Raw genomic sequence first — 20,349 nt, 5'->3', positions numbered from 1 at the left:
TGAATATAAGACTAATATACAACTAAGAATATCAATAAAGCTAAAAATAGTGTCTTGGGCAAAACTAGTAAAATACCTCTGGCAAAATGAATCAAAACAAAGAGAGTAAAAAATAAACATGATTGGGAATGAAAAGCAGTTCTGCTGGCATTTAATGAGCAGAGGTCACAGGTATCCGATGTCTGCACTGTGCGCACAGCTCCTCGTGTCCCACCACGTGTTGATTTATCATTTTAAAACTTACAATGATCTGAACTGAGGACACAATTCTATTTCACATATGAAAATATTTTTCCAGTTTTAGCATACACTGAATTTTCCAGATATGCAACCGCTATGTAAACCAAGAGGAGCTTGTACTTTTGCTCAGACTTTACCAAGAAGTTTATTCACAATTTCGGAAATCATGTCACTAGCATACCGCGCTCATGCTGGTTGAGTCACCAACGGCAGAGTCCGTATGATGAGACCGTACCGTGGTCACCGCTATGTACAGACACGAGTCTCTGGTCGCTGCGTATGGTTTTTAGTATAGTTGTGATCAAGTATTTACAAATAAAAACATGTATTTCATTATAAATTGTTTGCCTTTTATTTCTTTTTTTCTATTATCAGGGCATTATATTGATTTTTTCCTCCTAAAATTCTGTGAGGATAGGTCTAATAATCCACCATTTTCATGTCATAGGAAAGCAGTATAACACAGTGTTTAGGAGTACCGACTATATATATACCTTTTGACCCATATATCCCGTTTCTAAAAACCTATCCAAAGGATATACTTGCAAAAATATGAAAAGACACATGCACTAGGCTGTTATTGTAGCATTATCAGTAACAGCAAAAGACCGGAAGCAACTCAAACGGCCATAAATAGGGGAATGGCTCAACTAACTACAGAACATTCTACACTCAAGTAGTTTGAAGCTATAAAAACAAATGAGAAAATCACTCTATATATTGCCATGGAGTAATCTCCAGGATATATGAAGTGAAAATCAGTTGGAAGGAAAAAAATATATGGGAAGCTATCATTTACCAAAGCGAGATTGGGGGGGAAGAAGGTATATCAATACACACACACACACACACACACACACACACACACACACACATCCACACACACACCTGGGTGTACTTATTTCTATTTTTTTTAAAGGGAAGAACCATAACTTTTTCCCAGCTTTACTGAGGTATATAATCGAAAAAAAATTGCATACATTCAACATGATGATTTGATATACGTATATACTGTGCAATAATTATCACAATCGAAATGAAGACATCCATCACCATCCATAGTTACCGCGTGGGTCGGGGATGCTGCTGGCGGAGGAACCATAATTTTAAAAAATAGTTACTTTGGGAGAGATGGGACTAAGTTAAAACCTAGATTTCTCTGAATATACATTTTTTGTATATTTGCTTTTGGAACTCTGTAAATTATATAAAATCACCAGCTTATGAAGAATGAACCACACCTGCTCATAGTAAGATCACTAAAAAAATTCCTTGTACTTTTTTGCTTTGTAGATGACATATGAACCTTATTTAAATTTACAATTAAATGAAGACCAAACTACAGAACAGAATTGAATGCAAATTGACAGTGGTTCTGTTCTTACATCTTTAGAGATTATGATGTCTATAATGGTAACTTTTTGTATTATATGTATTACACAGTTAGCAAACACTCATTAACCAGATTATGACCTGGTTATTAGCTCTATTATTTATAGGTTATGCCTCTATTATTAGCTACTATGATGTATCATATTTCCTATACTGAACTCTACTCTTTGTAAGAAGACACTAATTTTTGAGAGAGGATAAGAAAATAAAATATAAAAATAAAAATTTAAAAAAGAGGCCAGGTGCGGTGGCTCATGCCTGTAATCCCAGCACTTGGGGAAGTTGAGGCGGATGGATCATGAGGTCAAGAGTTCGAGACCAGCCCGGCCAGCATGGCAAAACCTCATCTCCACAAAAAGTACAAAAACTAGGCGGGCATGGTGGTGCTCGCCTGTAATCCCAGCTACTCGGGAGGCTGAGGTAGAACCGCTTGACTCCAGGAGGCGGAGGTTGCAGTGAGCTGGGATCACGTCACTGCACTCCAAGCTGGGCAACAGAGCAAGACTCCGTCTAACATAAAAAAAAGAAGACACTAATTTTATAGCTCTCTGTATTCCCAAGGAGCACCTAGCAAAATGTTATATACATCATAGAAAACTCAAAATGTGTTTTTCAAATAAACGATGTTAGCCAGTCTAGGCAAATAAACTACTGCCACTTATCAAGTTGCATACTGAACGCCAAAACACTCTTCCTTTTAGTCCCTTTATTTAACTACCACTATAACGGAGTAATACCTGTATTATCTGTTGGCACAGTGGGTAGGGATGGGAGATGGCATTTCACAGATGACAAGTAAAGAACACATGCATAAGAATATGTCCAACCTCAGACATTAATGAAATGTAAATTAAGGCCTCAAGCAGATACCATTTTACACCTTCCGCACTGGCAAAAAACAGGAAGGCTGATTCAAATCAAGTGTCACCGGGAATACGGCACAAAGAGAACTCTTACATACGGCTGGCAGGAGTATAAACTGGCAAAACTACTTTAGAAAATTTGGGAGGCTGGATACAGTGGCTCGCGCCTATAATCCCAGTTACTCAGGAGGCGGAGGCGGGGAATTGCTTGAGGCCAGGAGTTCGAGCCCAGCCTGGCCAACATGGCAAAACTCCGTCTCTACTAAAAATGCAAAAAAATTAGATGAGCGTGGTGGTGTGCGCCTGTAATCCCAGCTACTCAGGAGGCAGAGGCAAAAAAAGAAAAAAGAAAAGAAAAGAAAAAAATTTGGGGTTGGTGCGGTGACTCACAGCTGTAATTCCAACATTTGGGAGGTCGAGGAGGGAGGATTGCCTGAGCTCACTAGTTAGAGACCAGACTGGGCAACGTGGCAAGATGCTGTCTCCATTTTTAAAAATTAAATTAAGTTAAATTAAATTAGAAATTGGATATGAGCGGCCGGGCGGATCACGAGGTCAGGAGATCAAGACCATCCTGGCTAACACAGTGAAACCCCGTCTCTACTAAAAAAGACCAAAAAATTAGCCGGACGTGGTGGCGGCGCCTGTAGTCCCAGCTACTCGGGAGGCTGAGGCAGGAGAATGGTGTGAACCCAGGAGGCAGAACTTGCAGTGAGCCGAGATTGCGCCACTGCACTCCAGCCTGGGAGACAGAGCGAGACTCCCTCTCAAAAAAAAAAAAAAAAAAAAAAAAAAAGACATTGGGTATTAGCTTGTAAAGTTGACTTCTATCTGTATTTTTTTTTTTTTTTTTGGAGACAGTCTTGCACTGTCACCCAGGCTGGAGTGCAGTGGCACGATCTCAGCTCACTGCAACCTCCGCCTCCCAGGTTCAAGCGATTCCCCTGCCTCAGCCTCCCAAGTAGCTGGGATTACAGATGCCCGCCACTACGCCTGGCTAAGTTTTTGTATTTTTAGTAGAGATGGGGCTTCACCATGTTGGCCAGGCTGGTCTCAAACTCCTGACCTCAAGTGATCTGCCCGTCTCGGCCTCCCAAAGTGCTGGGATTACAGGTGTGAGCCACTGCGCCTGGCAAGAAAAAATGGACTTCTAAGATACAATGTTCCATCAGAAAATCTCTTCCTAAAGGTCACTTGAAGAACACTAAAATAATGCTTATTTGACAAACTTATAAAGAAGTTATGCAAATAAACTTCATACAGTTGAAATACCAAAAGTAGAAAGTTTCTCCCAGTGTCTGTTTATAAAGTTTAGTATTATTACACCTAAAACCAATTGTTTTCTGCAAAGATACAAAAGCAGCAGCAGGCTGGGTACCGTGGCTCACGCCTATAATCCCAGCACTTTGGGAGGCCGAGGCAGGCGGATCACGAGGTCAGCAGATAGAGACCATCCTGGCTAACACGGCGAAACATGGTTTCTACTAAAAAAAAAAATATGGCCGGGCGCGGTGGCTCACGCCTGTAATCCCAGCACTTTGGGAGGCCGAGGCGGGCGGATCACAAGGTCAGGAGATCGAGACCACGGTGAAACCCCGTGTCTACTAAAAATTACAAAAAATTAGCCGGGCGCAGTTGTGGGCGCCTGTAGTCCCAGCTACTCGGGAGGCTGAGGCAGGAGAATGGCGTGAACCCGGGAGGCGGAGCTTGCAGTGAGCTGAGATCGCGCCACTGCACTCCAGCCTGGGCTGGGCACCGAGCGAGACTCCGTCTCAAAAAAAAAAAAAAAAAAAAAATATATATATATATATATATACACACACACACACACACAAAAAAAAAAAAAAAAAAAAAAAGAAAACCACAAAATTAGCCGGGCATGGTGCCTTTAGTCCCAGCTACTTGGGAGGCTGAGGCAGGAGAACGGCGTGAACCCACGAGGCAGAGCTTGCAGTGAGCCGAGATCGCATCACTGCACTCCAGCCTGGGTGATAGAGCGAGACTCTGTCTTAAAAACAATTTTTTATCAAGCAGTTAACACTGGATCTCTTTGTTGACATTGGATGTGAGTGCCTTTCCTTTCTTTCTAGAATATAGAATATAGACAACAACACTTGTCTGTATTCTATTTTTTTCTAAAATGCACGGATACTGTTTTGCAATGAAAACAGTAAGCGATCTTCAATTTAAAAAACCTGCTCATTTTGGCCGGGCGTGGTGGCTCACGCCTGTAATCCCAGCACTTTGGGAGGCCGAGGCGGCGGATCACGAGGTCAGGGGATCAAGACCATCCTGGCTAACACGGTGAAAACCCGTCTCTACTAAAAATACAAAAAATTAGCCGGGCGAGGTGGCGGGCACCTGTAGTCCCAGCTACTCAGGGGGCTGAGGCAGGAGAATGGCGTGAACCCGGGAGATGGAGCTTCCAGTGAGCCCAGATCGCGCCACTGCACTCCAGCCTGGGCGACAGAAGGAAACTCTGTCAAATACATAAACAAACAAACAAACTACTCATCTTACAAGCTCTCTCTCAAATACTTCTCTCACTGCCATGTGACCTCTGCTCCGTCTCTGCTCTCCTACGGCAGTTAATACCATTCTCATGCCAGTTACTGATCTGGTGCCTCTCCATTCCAAATTCATCCTTTCTGTCCATTCTGAAAATGGATCTGGGGCCTTTAAGCACTTTTCCTTTGCTAGGGCCTGATGCTAAGCTCTGTCGATACAGGGCGCTGGAGAGACGTGACAGGAGAATAGGAGTTTGGCTGATGGGCAGGCAGCTCCTCCGGCATCAGACTCCAACAGGGGAAGGTGGCCGGCAGCACTGAGTCTACTGGAACAGGGAGCCACCCCACATACTCCTTTTGGGCAGTTTTGCATCAGAGTTAACGATTCTCCTTGGCACCCTAAAGGGCAGATGTCCAGCAACTTTTCCAACAAAGAACCATTAAATGGCAGAAACTTCTCTGCCATTCGGTGATTTACAACCATGCTCTCTCCAGTAAGGTCTGGACCTCAGCTCTGGGGAAAGGAAGTGCTCTTTCCCAGGCAGGGGGAGGGTCCATCTCAGCCCTAGGGCTAGTAGCTGCTTCCTACTTTTGCTATTCCAACATTCTTTAGAGCTCTATTTATTTTGTTATTGGCTAATCCCTCATTACTCAATTACCCTGTTATAGTCAGTCAATTATGTTTTCTCATGTTCAAATGACTGTATGGCTTCTCTCTCCTGACTGGACCCAGAATGACAGAGTCCCAACCAACCACATGGTACTTGCACACTTCCTTGAAATTCAGTCACCTGGCTTCTAACTTTTCTCTTCTCTCTTTTTTTTTTTTTTTTTTTGAGACGGAGTTTCATTCTTGTTGCCCAGGTTGGAGTGCAGTGGCGCGATCTCGGATCACCGCAACCTCCGCCTCCTGGGTTCAAGCAATTCTCCTGCCTCAGCCTTACCGAGTAGCTGGGATTACAGGCATGCACCACCACGCCTGGCTAATTTTGTATTTTTAGTAGAGACGGGGTTTCTCCATGTTGGTCAGGCTAGTCTTGAACTCCTGATCTCAGGTGATCTACCTGCCTTGGCCTCCCAAAGTGCTGGGATTACAGACGTGAGCCACTGTGCCCGGCCCTAACTTTTCTTAAACTGGCTGGCAGGTAACACTTTCCACACATCTCTGTATCTGACACTATTTAACGTAATGCTTTTAACACAGAGGCACCAACAAACATTTAAACTCACACTTTGAATCAAGACTCATAAATATCCCATACACCTTCAGTAGTTTCAGGCCCTTATAAACAAGTAAACACTTTCTAATGACACATTTTGTTTCAGAATCTTCACCAGCAAAGCATCGATAATTTGGATAACATAAGAACGCATCCTTATGCATTCAAACTGCTCAAATTCACAGACTGGTCATGGTTTCAGGCCATAATGTGGCTGCACATGAATGATGCCTACTTATTACTGTAGAAATTTAAACAATGAGGTAAGAAATTATGCTCAGAGTCTAGGCGCGGTGGTTCACACCTGTAATCCCAGCACTTTGGGAGGCTGAGGTGGGCGGATCACCTGGGGTCAGGAGTTCAAGACCAGACTGGCCAATATGGAGAAACCCTGTCTCTACTAAAAATACAGAAATTAGCTGGGTGTGGTGGTGGGCACCTGCAATCCCAGCTACTCAGGAGGCTGAGGCAGGAGAATCGCTTGAATCCGGGAGGCGGAGGCTGCAGTGAGCTGAGACCACATCACTGCACTCCAGCCTGGGCGACAGAGCAAGACGCTGTCTCAAAACAAACAAACAAACAAACTGAAAATAACCCAGGTGTGCACCATCCCAGCTACTTGGGAGGCTGAGGCAGGAGGATCACTTGAGCCCAGGAGTTCAGGACAAGCCTGGACAATACAGAACACCCTGTCTCTTTTGCCCATACAATGGAATACCATTTGACTGTAAAAAGGAATGAAGTACTGATAGATGCCACAACATGGATGGACCGTGAAAATATTGTGTTAAACGAAAGAAACCAGTCACAAAAGACCACATATTGTATCATTCCATTCATAAGACAAAAAATAGATTAGCGGTTATTTGTGGGGGGATATGAAATAAGCAGTGACCACTATTCAGTGCAGTATTTCTCTCTGAGGTGATATAAATATTCTGTAATTAGATAGTGGAGATGGCTGTATAACTTTGTGAATACACTTAAAAAACCCACTTAACTGGCTGGGCGCAGTGGCTCATGCCTGTAATCCCAGCACTTTGGGAGGCTGAGGCGGGCAGATCATAAGGTCAGGAGTTTAAGACCAGCCTGGCCAGTATGGTGAAACCCCATCTCTACTAAAAATACAAAAATTAGCTGGGCGTGGTGGTGCGTTTCTGTAATCCCAGCTACTTGGGAGGCTGAGGCAGAAGAATCGCTTGAACCCGGGAGGCGGAGGTTGCAGTAAGCCGAGATCGCGCCACTGCACTCCAGCCTCCAGACTGGGCAACAGAGCAAGACTCTATCTCAAAAAAAAAAGAAAATCCATTTAACTGTATACCTTAAAGGGTGAATTTTACTGTCTATCAATATCTGTTTTTTAAAATTTAAGGAATTTTTAAGGAAAACAAAGAAACCACGTTGGGCCAAACATGGATGGAGAGAGCAAGAGAAATTGACCTGGAATAGAGGCAGAGGCAAGGATGAAGAGTTTGCCTCTGGTGAAGAAGATACTCTAAAGAATATGCCAGAGGCTCCCAGGGCAATGCAAAAAGAAGAGTTCTAGAAATAATCTGAAGAGTGGAAGCATCACTGGAATAATCAGTCTCGCGATGGCACTATTTCCACGGTGACAAAAACCATTTAGAGTATTTGCTGTGTTCAGGAAAAGATCACTGGAATGACCTCACAGCCACGCCTCCTACCTTCTATGCTTACTCTTCATGCCTGGAAAGCAGGCTGATGACAGGCATCTGGATTATTTACTCTGCTAGTAACATTTCTATCCAGTGACAGAAAAATATGAGAATAAAAATGTGTAGTTTTTCCATTTTTAATAAATTAACATCCTCGGATGGGTGTGGTGACTCATGCCTGTAATGCCAGCACTCTGGGACACTGAGGCGGGCGGATCACTTGAGGTCAGGAGTTCAAGACCAGTCTGGGCAACATGGTGAAACTGTGTCTCTACCGAAAAAAACATAAAATTTAGCCAGGCGTGATCACGAGTGCCTGCTGTTCCAGCTACTCAGGAGGCCGAGGCATGAGAATCACCCGAACCCAGGAGGTGGAGGCCACCATGAGCTGAGATCGTGCCACCGCACTCCACCCTGGGCAATAGAGCAAGACACTGTCTCAAATACAATACAATACAATACAATACCAAACCAAACCAATACTATCACTTCATTCTCCTACTTAAAACCTTCTCACGGTTCTTAAGGTAAAGCCCAACAGTGCATCATCAGGCTCCTAACTTTCTAGACTCGTCTCATTTCAGTCTTTCCCTCTTTGGGCTTTAAGTTTTTCTGTTCTTATTGTTTCTTTAATTGCCATCTGAAGCTTTCGCGCATGACCTCCCTGGACACAGGACTTTTAGTGCTAAAACCAGGAAAGCCGTGGACAAACCAGAATGAACTGATGGCTCTCCTTTCTCTCCACCACCTCCACCTGGCAAACACCTACTTCAAGTACTAGCTTAAATGTCATTCTCTCCGGAAACCTCTGACACTTCTTCATTGCCACAAGCGTAGGTTTATTTCCTCTTATCTCAACATTCATCACACTGGATTTGCTTTTTTAATGTCTGTCTTCTCTAACTACATATAAACTCCACAAGCATGGACCCAGTGAGTATCTATCTTGTTGACCATTACATCACCATCACACTGGACACTGTGTTTAGCCCAGAGTAGGTGATGAGTCATTATTTCTTGAATGAATACATCAGTGAATGAAAGGATTTCATCTGTGACAGCATCAGATTTAAAGGGTTTTTTCTTCTTTAGACTAGTGGAGACCCAGGCAAGTTTGAAGATACATTCACTATTCTATCTCTTTTAAGGTCACTATTCTAGAAAGCTAAGACGAACACTCCATTTATCTTGTTCATCACAACTGATAAAACTGACCCAGAAACCTCATCCCTTAAGCACCGTATGTTCAAGATGAGACCCCAGGTCATTAGTCTAAACTCTCACTATTCAATCTCTAATGCAAGTATTCTCAGTATTTATAGCAGATCATCTTCCTAACCAGAAGATGGCATTCCAGGCAACAGGAACAGTAAGTATGATGCAGCTCATGAGACAGCAAGGAGATCAGAGGGCAGAGGTAGCAAGCAATGGAAAAAAAACTAGGCTGAGTGGGGCCAGAAAGGTGCAGGTGCTGGGCATAGGAAGCAACTGGAAATTCTAAGGGTTTGGTGTTAATAGTTTTTTCTATCCTTATATAACAAAAGTAGTACATGATCATCACAAAAACCTCAAACCAGAATAAAGTCTAAAATAAAAAAAGAATAACCCTAAGTCTACTTCTCAGAGATACCTGTTTTTGGTATTTTCACACTAGAAGTTACTAAGCAGGGAAATGACATAAATGGAAAAAACAACAGAAACTTCGTAAATCTCTCCTGTTGGATACAGTGAGTTCTAGATTTCTCTTCAAAGAATCAGTATTATCCTCCATTTTAAAGTTTAACTTCCGCATAGTTTCGGTAAACAACCTTTTCCACCAGTTTTAATCAGTAGTTCACATCTGTTACCCCGGTCGCCTGCTCCATCCTGACTCATCCTGGTCACCTGCTTTGACCTGAGTCACCCGGGTCACCTGCTCTGACCTAAGTCACCTTTAGTTACCTGTTCCTAACCACCCTTCCCACTAAACTACTCACCCCGCCACTCTGGCTCATACCTCTGGTCTCTTTCAAACAGCCAATTGGAATTAGCTTAGACCGTGAGGTCCAACCCTAGCCAACAGGGGAACGACACAGCAGTAGGGGATACCTGTGTCAGAAATAAGAACCCGTTCCCCTCCCTTGTTCAGGTGTGCGCTCACCATTGTTCCATCTGCAAGGAGCCCCCTTTCTGCAAAAAGTAAAATTGTCTTGCTGAGAAAATTAAATTTACACTTGAGTGCTATTTCTTTGCCGCACCGAAGAACAAGTATTTTGATTTTTTCTCTTTTTTGTTTTTTTTTTTTTTTTTTGAGATGGACTCTTGCTCTGTTGCCCAGGCTGGAGTGCAGTGGCACAATTTCGGCTCACTGCAACCTCCACCTCCCGAGTTCAAGTGATTCTTCTGCCTCAGCCTCCCGAGTAGCTGCGATTACAGGCACGTGCCACCACACCCGGCTAATTTTTGTATTTAGTGGAGATGGGGTTTCACCACATTCGGCAGGCTGGTCTCAAACTTCTGACCTCATGGTCCTCCCGCCTCGGCCTCCCAAAGTGCTGAGATGACAGGCGTGAGCCACCACACCCGGCCCAAGCATTTTGTTTCTAATACTCCTAATGTATTCACTCATTCAAATATTTATTAAGTGCCTAAAAAAGTCTCAGTTTGGAGCTCACAAGTAACAACGACTACTCTGAAACGAGTTAAGGAGCTGACAGGGCCCAGTGGAACACACTGGAAAGGGGGACCCAGAGCTCCTATTTAGATGAGAGTAATTAGGCAAAAAAAAAAACCAGAATTGGCTTTTGACGGATGAAAAGGAATTTGTCAGGCGAGAGAGAGAGAGAGAGAGAGAGAGAGAGAGAGAGAGAGAGAGAGAGAGAGAGAGGAAGGGATCTGTATACAGAGGCCACAGGGAGTGTAACGGCATTTTGTAATTCAAATGCGACCCTTTTTCTCTTTTTCTTCTTCCCCTTGGCTTTCACTCAATCACATTAAAAAAGTGAAACAATGACAAAGCGTGAAGGAAGTCAAGTGGTGAGGCTCAGAAAATGCTTCAAAACTGCCTGACGGTAGGGAACAGGGAGAGAACAGGTCAGCGACAAGAAAGACTACTAAAAAAGCTGGAAGAAGGGGCCAGGTGCAGTGGCTACACCTGTAATCCCTGCACTTTGGGAGGTTGAGGCAGACGGATCATGAGGTCAGGAGTTCAACAACAGTCAGACCAACACAGTGAAACCCTGTCTCTACTGAAAATACAAAAATTAGCGAGGCATGGTGGCACACACCTGTAATTCCAGTTACTAAGGAGGCTGAGGCAGGAGAATCGCTTGAACCCGGGAGGCGGAGGCTGCAGTGAGCCGAGACTGTGCCACTGCATTCCAGGCTGGCAAAAAGGCAAGACTCCGTCTCAAAAAAAAAAAAAAAAAAAGTCTGGGCGCGGTGGCTCACGACTGTAATCCCAACACTTCGGGAGGTCGAGGTGGGAGGACCACATGAGGTTGGGAGTTCAAGACCAGCCTGACCAACATGGAGAAACCCCAACTCTACTAAAAATACAAAATTAGCCAGGCGTGGTGGCACATGCCTATAATCCCAGCTACCCAGGAGGCTGAGGCAGGAGAATCACTTGAACCCGGGAGGTGCAGGTTGCAGAGGGCCGAGACTGTGCCACTGCACTCCAGCCTGGGCAAGAAGAGCCAAAGTCCATCTCAAAAAAAAACAAAAACAAAAACAAAAAGTCAGAAGAAGAAACGCGTAAACACTCTGAAGTCTAGTTTTCCCTAATTTTGGCCATGAACCCCAAATAGCAATTCAAAATGGAAAAATGGGCAAGGAGAGTCCATAGATATATGAAAAATTTTCAGCCTCACTAGATTTATCAAACAGATGCAAAATGGAACAAGATACCATTCTCCTACTACCGAAGTGAAAATCTATCAATCAGAGGTAAAATCTTGTATTGAAAGATGAAGGTCAAGATTGATGTTACTACTTAAGTGATTACCTAAGTTTCAAAAAATTGAAACAGGCTTTCTCTAGTAAATAATGGTATCAAATCAGAAATCACCAACGTAGTCTGTCCCAAATCTCCACCAATACAATTTATATGAGATCTTTGAAGGATTTCAACTAGCTTTAAGGTCAACCTACTGAAAAAAGACTTGTGACCCACCCATGCTCTGCCTCATAAAACAAAGTTCAACCATCTGCCTAAAAGAACATATGAAGATACCTTGTCTCTCTCCACTAGCCATCCCTTTATTTGGAGACTCAGAGTCTGTTTTGAAGAATTAAGGCGGAATTAAGAATTGGTCAGCCACTCCTTTGCTAAGCAGACGCAGTTTTTGTGGCAGCCACAGTTCCTTATCTTCTCTGATCTCTCAAAATACATTCAGGGAGACTACCAGGCGCAAATTCCAGAAAGCGAACCAGGAAGTGTGTGTCTGCGCCGGTGTGCAGGTAAGGTTCCAGCGGGGCGGGGCTGTGTAAGGGCAGGAAAACCGGAAGGACACCCTGCTTCCTGGGAGGTTTAGCGAAGTAACAAGGAGAGTGTTATGTTGTGGGTGTAACATCAGAATCAGAAAACCCCTAACAGCAGCAAATGCTAGAAATCAGGGCCACTCGCATACATCAGCTCAGACTCACACAGACAGAAACAGGGTAGGGTAAGATCCTACTACCTTAGCCCAGAATACCATATGAAGAGGAAAGTCTATTAATCACTGGAAATCAGGCTGGGAGCTGCGTATTTATCCCTCAGCAATACATCTGAGAAGTGGTTTCGTCAGAACTCCAGTCCCCTGTAGAGGCAAGGAAAACCCACACACATTTCTGACAAATGCACATCAGATAAGACGTAACAGTTACTGTTCAATGGTAAGTAAGCAGTAAGAAATCCAGCACTGATCCTAACAACAAAAGAAAACCACAAGGAAGATCACCCTTCCCACAAAAGCAGAACCTAACTTACAAAGTAAATTACTTCAGGAACTTCCCGTCACAATTTGGCAAACTACACAAAACAGGTCGCCTGTGGAGAGAGGAGACCAGGATGAGATAAGATCATTTAAGAAAAGTGAGACAGATTTTAAAAGGATACAAAGAAATTAAGATTGCAATAGCAGAAATAAAGCCAACATTGGAAGTGAAAAAGAGAAATCAAATGAGTGATAAAAAGCGCAAACATCTGAGCAGCTCACATAGGGGACAGAAATGGTGAGCCAGCCTAATAATTACACGTGTTTTCAAGGAAGGAAACAGAACAATTGAAACAAAAGTAATCACCAAAAGTATTATTGGAAATTTTTGAAAAAGCACCAAGTACAAAGATTATAAGGAGCTAATGCTTCAGGCAACATTAGTGAACATGTACAAGTCAGAATCTGTCAAAATATTTTAAAAAAAAGAAAAAGGAAAATTCCTACCACCATCCAGGCACAGGAAAAAAACAAAATGATTAATGCAAGGCGACAAAACAACATCAACAGAATTTCTGAGGGAAGTTAGCAATCTAAATCATTAAATGTGGCTTCCAGGTACTCCTAGTGAAAATACTAGCTGAAAACGTACACTAGATGATATACATCATTAATGAATTTAAATATAAAAATGAGAAAACTGGCAATGAGCAATGAATTCACATAAATAAGGTTTAAATAACTTGTGTTAATACTAAATGTAATTACCGAGATAAAAGAAATAATTAGGCCAGGTGTGGTGGCTCTCACCTGTAATCCCAGCACGTAGGGAGGCTGGGGCAGGAGGATAGGAACACTTGAGCCCACAAAATGAGGCAGGTGTGGTAGCATGCACCTACAGTCCCAGCTACTCAGGCGGCTGAGATGGGAGGACTGCCTGAAAGACTGCAGCAAGCTTAGGTTGCAACCACTGCACTTCAAACTAGGCAACCTTCCTATATCTGAAGATTATAAGATGTTTTTCTCAGGCTGGGCACGGTGGCTCATGCCTGCATTCCCAGCACTTTGGGAGGCCAAGGCGGGCAGAACACGAGGTCAGGAGATCCAGACCATCCTGGCGAACATGGTGAAACCCCCGTCTCTATTAAAAATATAAAAAATTAGCCAGGCGCGGTGGTGGGCGCCTATAGTCTCATCTACTCGGGAGGCTGAGGCAGTAGAATGGTGTGAACCAGGGAGGCGGAGCTTGCAGTGAGCTGAGATCGCGCCACCGCACTCCAGCCTGGGCAACAGAGTGAGACTTCTGTCTCAAAACAAAAACAAAAAAACAAAAAACAAAAACAGAACGTATACATTCCAAATATCTGAGATAAAAGCAAACCAAATACAATTTACAAAGCAAAAAAAAAAGAAAACATTGATAGGTGAACAGATAAACAAAAGTGGTATAATATGTAGAATGGAATATTATTCACCCTTAAAAAGGAATTAAGTACTACAGGTTGAGTATCCCTTATCCAAAACGCAAAATGCTTGGGGCTAGAACTGTTTCAGATTTCTAATACTGGAATATTTGCATATATATAATGAGATATCTTGGGGATGAGACCTAAGTCTAAATATGAAATTCATTTGTGGCTGGGTGTGGTGGCTCACACCTGTAATCCCAGCACTATGGGAGGCCGAGGCAGGCAGATCACCTGAGGTCAAGAGCGAACTGTCTTGCTGACAGTTTCCGTCAACAAGACTGAAACTGTGTCTTTAAAAAAATAAAAGAAATTCATTTGTGTTCCATAAATGCCTTATATATATATAGCCTAAAAGTAATTATGTATATGTATATAAATTTTTGTGTTTTTTGGGGGGACAGTCTTGCTCTGTCACCCAGGCTGGAGTGCAGTGGCGTGATCTGGGTTCACTGCAACCTCTGCTTTCTGGGTTCAAGAGATTCTCATGCCTCAGCCTCCCAAGTAGCTGGGATTACAGGTGCACACCACCACACCCTGCTCACTTTCTATTTTTAGTAGAAAACGGGGTTTTACCATGTTGGCCAGGCTGGTCTTGAATTCCTGGCCTCAAGCAATCTACCCACCTTGCCCTCCCAAAGTGCTAGGATTACAGAAGTGAGCCACTGCACTTGGCCAATATTTTAAATAATTTTGTGCATGAAACACAGTTTGCATTAAGTACTTATATATGGCATTTACCATTTGTAATGTCATGTCAGCACTCAGAAACTGTTGGATTTGGGAGCATTTCAGATTTTGGATTTTCAGATTAGGGATGCTGAACCTATACTATATGCTACAAAATGGATGAACCCTGAAAATACTGTGCCACATGAAATAATGAGCGAGACACAAAAGGACAAACATTGCATGATTCCAGTTATATGAAACACCTAGAAGAGGCAAGTTCACTGAGACAGAAAATAGGTCAGAGATAGGCTAACTAGGGGTTGGAGGCAGGGAATGAGGAGTTCAGTGTTTAATGAGTACCGGGTTTCAGTTGGGGAAGATGAAAAAAATTCTGAAGATAGATGGTGGGGAAAGTTGTACCACAATGTGAGTGCTTAATGCCAAAGAACTGTACACTTAAGAATGTTTAAGATGGTAATTTTATGTTACATATATTTTACAACAATTTTAAAAAAGCAACAATGAATCATTAAAAAACAGAAAGCATTAAATAAAATAACAGAAACATACCAGAAAGCATTTATTAAAATAAACATGTTTTGGGATTAAAAAAAAAACACACTTCATTTTAGGTTTTAAGCATTCATTTTTAACGCTTCAAGCATTAATATGTTTTAAGCATTCATTTTGGAATAAAGCAAAAATAAACTACATGCAATTTTAAAGACACAACAAAAAACAGTAAGGAAAGATAATGCTGAATAATTTATTGAACAAAAAAGAAAGTACACACAGGAATTTAAGACAAGCAAAATATAAGATGCAAAAATGTTAAATAGGACAATCATTTGAATGGATGAGGTATAATTCATAATGAAGATCTTGAGAGGTGTAGAATTTACACATGTACCAAATAATACTGAATCAAAACATGACAAAAATTATCAGAGTTGGGAGAATGAGAACTTAAGCCACAGACTTAGGAAAAAAATATCTGCATAAGAAGTATCTACCAGCCTGGGCAACAGAGTGAACTGTCTCTACAAAAGGACTTTAAAAATTAGCCAGGTATAGGCCAGGCACAGTGGCTCACGCCTGTAATCCCAGCACTTTGGGAGGCTGAGGTGGATGGATCACCTGAGGTCAGGAGTTTGAGACCAGCCTGGCCAACACGTTGAAACCCCATCTCTACAAAAAAAAACACAAAAAATTAGCTGGGCGTGGTGGCAGGCACCTATAATCCCAGCTACTTGGGAGGTTTAAGGCACGAGAATCACTTGAACCCAGGAAGCGGAGGTTGCAGTGAGCTAAGATCGCGTCATTGCACCCCAGCCTGGGTGTCAAGAGCGAAACTCCATTAAAAAAAAAAAATAGCCAGGTAGGGTAGCGTACCTGTAGTCCTGGCTACTCTGGAGGCTGAGGTGAGACGATTGCTTAAGCCCAGGAGCTCGAGGCTGCAGTGAGTTCTGATCGCACCACTGCATTCCAGCCTGGGCAACAGAGCAAGACTCTACCTCAAAAAACAAACAGAAAACAATGAGACACTACTACCTATTGGAATGGGTAAAATCCAAAACAATGATAACATTACACGCTGGAAAGGATATGAAGCAACAGGAACCCTCACATCCACTGCTGGCAGGAATGCAAAATGGTACAGCCACTTTGGAAGACAGCTGAACAGTTTCTTACAAAATGAAATACATTCTTACCATACACTCCAACAATCAGGCTCCTTCGTATTCACCCAAATCAGCTGAAAACTTACGTCCACCCGAAAACCTACACATGAGCACTTGAACACACATTTTTTCAAAGATATACAAATGGTCACTAAGTGCATGAAAAAATGCTCAACATCACTAATTGCTGGGGAAATGCAAATCAAAATTAATGTGATACCACCTTATACCCATTAGGATGGCTACTATTAAAAACAACAGTTGTGTTAAAAAGTATGTAGAGAAATTGGAACTGCTATGCACTGCTGGTGGAAACGTAAAGTGATACAGGCACTGTGGAAAGCAATACAGTGGTTCCTCAAAAAATGAAACATGGCATTATCATATGACCCAGCAACTCCATTCTGGGTATGTCCCCAAAAGAACGGAAAACAAGGTCTCAAAGAGGTGTGTGTACACCCACGTTCGTAGTAGCATTATTCTCAGTACCTAAAATATGGAAGCAACCCAAGCGTCTACTGATGCATCAATGGACAAGCAAAATCAGGTAAACACATACACAGGAATACTCTTCACCCTAAAAAAAAGAAAAGACATTCTTTTTTTTTTTTTAAGACGGAGTCTCGCTCTGTTGCCCGGGCTGGAGTGCAGTGGCGCAATCTCGGCTCACTGCAAGCTCCGCTCCCGGGTTCACGCCATTCTCCTGCCTCAGCCTCCTGAGTAGCTGGGACTATAGGCGCCTGCCACCACGCCCAGCTAATTTTTTGTATTTTTAGTAGAAACGGGGTTTCACTGTGTTTGCCAGGATGGTCTCGATCTCCTGACCTCATGATCCGCCCACCGTGGCCTCCCAAAGTGCTGGGATTACAGGCGTGAGCCACTGCACCTGGCCAAAGAAAAGAAATTCTGACGTGCGACAACACAGATGAACCTTCAGAATTAGTGAAATAAGTCATAAAAACACAAAATATTATTCCACTTACATAAGGTACTTGAATAGTCAAAATCATGCAGACAGAAAGGAGAATGAGGAGAGATGGTTTAATGGGTATAGAATTTCAGTTTTGCAGGATGGAGAGTTTCAGAGACGGATGGTGGTGATAACTGCACATTATAAATGTATTTAGTACCACTGAACTGTATACTTCAAAATGGTTAAGATGGTAAATTCTGTTACATGTATTTTACACCACAATCAAAAACTCCACACATCGATGCTTACAGCAGCTTTATTCATAATCACCAAACCTGGTCCTTTGATAGGTGAATGTACATCCAGACAATGGAATATTATTCAGCACTAAAATGAAATGAGCCATCAAGCCATGAAATGACAGGGAAGAACCTCAGATGCATACAGCGAAGTGAAAGATGCCAAGCTGAAGAGGCTTCACACTGTATAACTCCAACTGTGCAACATTCTGGGAAAGGCATTGCCATGGAGACAGGAAAAGGATCAGTGTTGCCAGCGGTTGAGGTAAAGGGGAGAGGAACAGGTGGAGCAGAGAGTTTTAAGGTTGGGAAATCATTCTGTATAATACTGGTGGATACGTGTTGTTACACATTTGTCAAAACCCACTGAATGTACAATACTAACCCTACAATACAATACAAAACCCTAACGTAAACTATGGGCTCTTGGCAGTAATGATGTGTGAATGCTGGTTCACTGACTCTACCAAATACACCACAGTGACGCAGGATGCTGACGATGGGGAGGCTTGGAGAAGAGGGGCGTGAGGAGCATGGGGTATATGGGAACGCTGTACCTTAGGCTCAGCTTTGCTGTGAACCTAAAATGCTGCAAAGTCTATTAATTAAAATGAATAAAAATTTTTAAAAATCGTTAGAAATAAGAGAGTGACACTCAACCAACACATACTTATTTTATATCTGTTTGTTCAAAGCTCTGTAAAATATTTAAAAAAAAACAAATAAATGAAAAAGAAACTTCAGATGGAAGTGCTATAAAGGAAAATAAACACACAGAGGGGCAGGAAGTTAGATGCAGTGGGGGCAGGCAGAGGTGATCATGAAAGATCTCTTTCAAATATGGCCTCAGTGACATTCAGGCAGAAGAAATAAAAATTCAAAGGTCCCAACGTGAAAACAAGCTTCTCAGAAACAATGCTACCTCTTTGTCTTTGACAGATTAGGAAGATTCTTAAATTAATAAAAATTATTAATAACGACTATAGCTCTTACTAGGACTAACAAAGACTAAGTCCTATATTTAATATGAACTATTTATAAAAATTGGTAATACAAATAATCTTAATCATTAATCAACAGGTATGTATAAAACTGTATATTACCAACAGGAAATGTTCTTTTTAAGTTTTCATAGAACATTTTCTAAAATGGATTATGTTTTAAGTCACAAAGAAATCCTCAATAAGTTTAAAAGATATTTTAAAAGATTATAGAAGCTGACAACAATGAAAGAAAATATAAGAGTGAATAGAATTATCCTAAATACCTCCTGAGTCAAAAAGGAATCAAAACAGAACCACCAACTATTTGGAAAATACTGAGCAGAAGAACATCATTCATGTAAATTAGAATGTGCAGCCAATGCTGCATTCAGAAGCAAATTAAGAACATTAAACGTTTTTACACTAAAAGACATTAAAAGGAACTAGCTTTGCACAGTGGCAGTATCGTAGCCAATGAGGGCTATTCGAGGTGCGATTATTGCTAATTGAAAACACACTAAAAGGAACTAAGAATTCATTAAGTTAGTTAAAGTATTAACAACAACAAAAAAAAGCAGGAGAGCAAAACAAAAACAAAAGTAGAAACGGGGATTCAGAAAACAAACAAACAAAAAAAAATAGAATAAATAAATCTCAAAGCTGGTTAGTGAAAAAAAAAACCATTAAGTAGACAAACATTTGGCAAATTCAGAAAAATAACGAAATCACTAATAAAAGATGGAAATGAATACCACAGATCTTAATGACAAAAGATTATACACACCTATACAGTAACAGATTTGAAAATCTAGAAGAAACGATCTAGGAAATAAAAATTATCAAAAGTGACTCACGAATAAGGATTCCTGGATAGGTTATAGAAGTTAACTACAGAAGTTTAAATAAAGGCCTTTTTTTTTTTTCTTATGAGATGGAGTTTTTTTTCACTCTTGTTGCCCAGGCTGGAGTGCAATGGCACGATCTTGGCTCACCGCAACCTCCACCTCCTGGGTTCAGGCAATTCTCCTGCCTCAGCCTCCTGAGTAGCTGGAATTACAGGCACAAGCCACCACATCCAGCTAATTTTGCATTTTTAGTAGACACAGGGTTTCTCCATATGTTGGTCAGGCTAGTCTTGAACTCCGAACCTCAGGCGATCTGCCCACCTTGGCCTCCCAAAGTGCTGGGATTACTGGCGTGAGCCACCATGCCCAGCCTATTCTTATCAAACTAAATTTTTGGGATTCTCCTCTAACCTTTCAAAAAACTGTGTATGCATGACTAATGTGAGTGGGATTTTGGTTATTCATGATATATGCCTTATAATACCTTTGGTTAATAGCAAATTTACTATTACATATCTTCAGCGATAGGTAAAAGAAGAAAACCATATCATCTAAATGTTACAATAACATCTGATAAAATTCAGAAGCCATTCCTATTTTTTGTAAAGCAGAAACAGAATAAAATAATAATCTTTCTCTAAATCCAACAGCGGCCATCATCCCTAACTGAAAATATATTAATACCAAAGTCAT

At 41.9% G+C, this 20,349-nt stretch overlaps 1 protein-coding gene and 1 pseudogene across 5 annotated transcripts in view; one reads left to right on the top strand and one right to left on the bottom strand.

Moving 5' to 3' along the window:
- The window catches only part of PAK2 (p21 (RAC1) activated kinase 2), a 94,478-nt gene that overhangs the window by 67,452 nt on the left and 6,677 nt on the right, over nucleotides 1-20,349 (bottom strand). The window contains exon 1 of one of the 5 annotated variants that reach the window (XM_077990789.1): nucleotides 12,850-12,904. The gene's annotated coding sequence lies outside the window, so the exon portion shown is untranslated. 5 annotated transcript variants of the gene reach the window in all.
- LOC114676673 (U4 spliceosomal RNA) lies at nucleotides 19,257-19,370 on the top strand (annotated as a pseudogene).

This window comes from Macaca mulatta, chromosome 2 (genome assembly GCF_049350105.2).
Source record: "Macaca mulatta isolate MMU2019108-1 chromosome 2, T2T-MMU8v2.0, whole genome shotgun sequence".
NCBI lineage: Eukaryota > Metazoa > Chordata > Mammalia > Primates > Cercopithecidae > Macaca > Macaca mulatta.
Note: the sequence above shows the minus strand (reverse complement) of the source record. Positions and strands in the feature narration are given on the sequence as shown.